Raw genomic sequence first — 6,000 nt, 5'->3', positions numbered from 1 at the left:
TACAGTCCTCCAAACCAGAGTAACCCATGCAAGCATGGACCAACTTGGTGAATAGGATTGAAGTAAATGAGTACAAGGAACCATTGCTAGATCCTTGCTGGATTAGCACTTGCAAAATCTGCAGTAACCAGCCCATGGCTCACAAGCCCAGCCCTGAACTGAGGAAAGGACTGTAGCCTTAACCGAGTGGCTTAGCACCAGGCAGCTGCAGTACATGCCATGTTTAGTCCTGGACTCCAGGCCGAAGTCTACAATCTAAAAATGTCTCTTCTTACCTAACATCCTTTACAAAGTAAGACTAAAAGATCTCTGTCTCTAAAGCGGATGCACGCAAGGTATCTTATTCACTACTTGGTAAGGCATCTAATGATCACAGTGAGCCGGTGAGGCATCTCAAAACACCCCTCTCAACAGTTTCTATCCCCATTCATCGTGCCATGGATTAGACAAGATAAAGATTCTTTTGTCGGCCAAAAGAACCCGTTTGTGCTCCCATTTGAAATTTTCCCCTCTTTAGGGCTCGCCGGACTAAAGGGTCCCTCTGAGCCCATGTGCTAGCCATGCATCAACATGACAGCCTTGCATGATTTAGAGCCCGTTAGGCGACATGGTATTTTTGTAAGTATCCCCCCTCAAAAGTCACTAAAAAAAGGTTTTGTAATTTTCGAAAAGTTGCTTAAAAGCTAAAATCAGAAGTTAAACTTATTTATAATTATAATTGTCAGATTTTTCTGAAGTTTGATCCAGAAAAGAAACTATGGTTACCTCATATATATTATTTTTATTCAAAACAATATTATTTCAAGTATTTTTTAAGTTTTTTGGTATTAACATGGTTAAATCACTTAATTGTAGCCATGTCAAGATCAAAACTAGTTCAAATTAAAGCATTATATAAATTAAATTTTAAATTACGAGTTTTCTAATTTTAAATAATCAAACTAAATTGGATTTAATAATTATGTTAGTAAAACCATTTTAGTAAAATATCTCCAAAATTTTATTCACTACTATATATATATCTATACACTTAAGTAATGCTATACACATAGTTAGCACTTGATGCATGAAACCAGACAAAACAAGTTCATCTGCAAGTTAGTTGGTGTGTTCCGAAAGCTCCTTGTTTTTCTCCATGGGACGACAAATTCATCTTGTCCAGCCAAATTTCTTCTGCTCGCCAAACGCACCCAGACTCAAGCAAGTCATTGGGGGTCATGTCAAGGAACATGTACAAAAGGCCATAGATAGGATCATAGGTAAGCTAGCTGCTCATGCCTCGTGTAGCAAAGCAAGATTCCCGGCCTCCTCTTGTTGCCAATTTGAGAGCGAATATCAGACCATTAGGGAAACACACTGATAACTTCATGTCCACATTTCAAAGAAACCGAGAGTGGTGCCATCCAACTTTATGAATGAAATTAGTGGTTGGATTATTGATTGAAGATCTTCGCTTATGTGGTGCTGGTGCACATACAATTTTGAAAAGAAAACTGAGACCCCACCATTCAAAGTGGTTTCCCTTGAGGGTTAATTTCTCTTTAATCTACAAGTTGACTGTACTTTGCATTGATCATGACGTCCCAATTGTGGTTTAAGTTCATAGACTATTTGCCAATAATATTGGCCTCTGAGTTGCATCAGATAAGTTGACCGTATGGTTTCTTGCTTGCTGTCAAAATCATTAGTAGCTACTTTAATTATTATCTCCATGCTTAAGACCTCCAAGGAACTTCTTGCTTCCTATGGCAATGCACAAGATAACAGTATCCTGGTGCCTTTCTAAGCTGTCAATGGACGAAAGCATGCAATTATCATTAAACTCGAGTAATCAAGTGGTTGTTGCTGCGAGCAAGACCTTTAATCTGAGAGACCCACAGCTCATTTCATAAGCTGTCAAGGAACACAAGCATGCAATTGTCATCAAGCAGATATCTTTACAACTTCAGCTATGTATGGACACTCATGGAATGTTGTTAAATCTTGCAACTCTTGCATTACTTGCCCCTTTGCACTGCACGTTGATCAATGGGTGTTTATATGATTTTCATTTCTTGAAGGAACAAAATATATATACTCGATTAATATTTTCTATGTTTAACAAATCCATGCTTGTTATTTATGCTATTTCAACCAATGTCTAGTACTTTATTTTTGCGTAGATTTGAAGATACTATTGAATTGACTATAATGATCAAGACCTGCCGGCATTTTATTATAGATTCCTATCTTGCAATAGAAGGGATAAAAATAAAATAAAAAACATGTTTCATTATATCTGACAAAAATTCACATTAAAATTATTTCAATAATATTTTTATTTTATTTTATTTATTTACTTAAATCAAATACATTTCTATTTTTTACAAATAATGTACTAGTAAAACACAATCTAATAATAATAATAAAGACACCGTTTTGGAATGAGTTACAATTTGGTTTTTATTAAGATTTGATTTTTTATTTTAGATTAATATTTTTTTAGTATTTTTAAATCGTTTAAATATATTAATATTAAAAATAAATTTTAAAAATAAAAATAAATTATTTTAATATTTTTTATAAATAAAAAATATTTTAAAAAACATCTTTACCACATTATCAAACAAACTCAAATATGTAGCAGGCTCACAAAGTTAATCAAGAAAATGTGAACAACACCTTGATCAAGATCTAGGCCATTGAAAATGTTTGGAAAACTTGATTTTGGAGGATTAGAGCAGCAGGATCGAATCATCCCAACTTTTATTGACAATTCTGAAGAATATAAACACGTGCTCTCCTAAACACATGACATCAATCTCACCCTTCACAATTCACACCGGTCTTGACACAATTGTAATGACAAATTGTAATCTCCAACACCTGTAAGCAGAAGATTAACCAAGGTCTGATCATGGCCAGTTGGCCTTCTACTTAATTTATTTAAGCTCAGCTAATAATTATATCCTGTACTTGAAGATTCTGTCATCATTTTAATTTTGCAGGTTCATATAGAAATACTTTGCCTTGGCGGAAACTAGTGTAACAAGTGACTTGCCAGGCCAGGTCTTGAGTAAACGGGTAATCAAGCTGACTTGTCATGCTAAGCTGCAGATCGATGGGTCAATGAGTTAACCCGTTAAGTCAGGCCGGGTCCCATGACACTAAAACGACAACGCCGGTGGCCCTTCCTTGTGTACTAATCTGAACGTGTAGCTCAATTTGACAGGAATGGACGTTCTTTGTTTGCACTAATAAAGATAGAATTTCAAACTAAAGTATCATTAATTGGATTCCATGGTAAGTAGAACAATACTAAATAGCTAATTTGATCATGATGATTAGTTGTTTCTCTCCTGCACTTCAATTATGGGTTCCATTTAGAATTTGAAATTGTTTGTTTATGCTTTCTAAATATATTTTTTATGATTTTGAATCATTTTGATATGCTAATAAAAAAAAAAATTAAAATTTAAATAAATTTTTAATTTAAAATTATTTTAAAAAACAATCTCTATTATAATACCAATCACTACCTTCTTTGCTATTCTTTGCTATTCTTGTAAAACTATCAGGCCAGGGTCCTCTGATTGCCAAGATTGTTGTCTTTCGTTTTGAGATCTTCATTATTCCTACAGAACCATCAGGCTAGGGTCCTCTGAAATCTTAAGCAGCAGCCATGGAATCTTTTTCTATTAAGAGATGTAATCTTCTTGTGGGTTGTGCTGGTGTAATCTATTGAATGGCCATGCAATAAGCACTACGGTTCTCAACTGTCTGCCCTGTGTGAATGAATGATTATATAAAGACTAAAAAGAACCCCAAGTAAAGATCCATTGCACCTCGAAGTCAAGAAGCTTTTCTGTTTATGGCATATCAAAACTTATGCTAGAGTTGAATTGTTGATGTTTGATATCGTCAAAGAACAATGACACAGTGGCCTTCATCTTCTTCGATCGAGTTTTCACCAATAAGAGACGCCTTATTTCTTAACAACACACACCTCATCACAAGTGGCCAGATTGAATGTTCAAAGATTAACATGATTTCGCCTACCGCATAACAAAGACAAGAAAAAAAGCAAAAGAAGACTACTTTTCCAGCCTAGTTGTGAAACCTGGTATCAATTCAATCATCCATTAATTACGAATCTAATTCGGGTTTTATCAAATTAACTTGCTAATTCATATATAAATTCACTCAACTAGCAACTCGAGTCTTCAACTCAATTGATATAAAAAGAAAAGGAAACCATCCAATTAATTAAGAATCTAATTCGGGTCGAGTCTGTCTTCATTTATTTATTTTTATCAAGCCAAGTCTCTTTTATTAATTTAAATCATGATTTAAATTAACCTAATAATTCAAATATGAATTCACTCTACTCGAACTCAAGTCTCAAACCCGATTGACATATATAAAAAATAAAAAATAAACCTTCCAATTAAATTCAACTTAACTTGCCCACACAAACTAAAAATGACAGGATGAGAAACCTACATGGTAAACTAAAATCATATCCCAATTTAATTTGAGCATCATCAATGAAGTTAAATCCTTATTGCAAGCCAAGTTGGCATGCACTTCCATCTAATTTAATTATTAAATGATTAGTATTGTATTGCATAATAATTTTTAAAAATATTTTTTGTTTACATTACTATGTTAAAATCACTAAAAATTATTTTAAAAAATACAAATTTAATTTTTTTAATATTAAATATATTTTTAAAACGCATCTTGACACGTAAAAATACAAGGAAGAACAGCATTTTAATGCGGTGATTCAAAAAAAGCAGAGAAATCGGAGATGGGGAGCGGCTTTGTATATTTTTAATGGCTTCTGCACCCTTTGAGTGGGACAATATAAAATAATTTGGCTTAACAGCGTCCAAGAGATTATAGAATTTCTTGACCTATGAAACACACTTTTACATTACTGGCTTGTCGTCTTCGTTGTTTTTAATGTTGTTGTCGATTATGACTGCTCATAAGAGAATTAGAGAAATATAGAGTACGAACATTTCCAGAAGTGATAGCTTGTGGAGTATCTCATATGAAAGAGAATAAATTTATTTATTTTTCTTCTATATATGGTAAGGTGTTTTATTTTTTTAAAAATAATTTATTCATATACAAGTTGATTTGGTTCATATTTAATTTAATTATGAAGAATTTATCTCTCACAGTCTATCATTTGATTCCAGACAATAATGAACTCAGTAATCAAATAGATGTTTACTATATGAATGATTTAAATATATTTGTTTCATGGAATATAAATATTGAGAATCTAAACTGATATCGAGAATTTGTTGACTTTGAGCCCAGAACTTATTGGTAAATGTGCTTGATTACTTTTGATTGATTAAACCCTTAAACTAATAATAATTAAATTAGGTCAGATGTTATAAAAATATTATTAAAGTCTATGATCCATTTAACCTGAAATTTAATGCTTGTATTAGATTTTAAATTAGATTAAATTCAACTAATAAATCAACTTATAATTGATGATCAAGTTAAATTTTATTTTGAATTTAAAAAAAAAAATTATTTTAGTTTTTCCAAAAATAATATTAAAACCACCATGATCAACCCGTGTACTTATAATTTGTGTTTTGTCCGGGTTATCTGCGTTTAATATCTTTGTTATACAGTCGTATCTAATAATCAAAAACAAGAAAGGCCTGGTTTTGTTTTTTATTTATTTATTTATATATATATATATATATATATATATATATATATATATATAAAAAAAAAAAACTTTGGATGGAAGGGGAAAAAAATATAAAATTGAAAAAGAAGAAAACCCTTTACGTTATATCATGCAACTGTTGATAGAAAAGACGTAAAGTTAAAATCAGAAAAGCTAATAATATAGTAGGTTGAAAGGGCCTCTGCCTAGCTAGGGTTTGCTGTCCCTTCCTTTCCCTTCCCAATATTATTATACCCTCTGCCTTCCTCTGCTCTCCACACACCCTTCAAAACCTCCACACACTTGCATACACCTCT

Source organism: Populus trichocarpa, chromosome 11 (genome assembly GCF_000002775.5).
Source record: "Populus trichocarpa isolate Nisqually-1 chromosome 11, P.trichocarpa_v4.1, whole genome shotgun sequence".
In the NCBI taxonomy this organism is placed as follows: Eukaryota; Viridiplantae; Streptophyta; class Magnoliopsida; order Malpighiales; family Salicaceae; genus Populus; species Populus trichocarpa.
Note: the sequence above shows the minus strand (reverse complement) of the source record.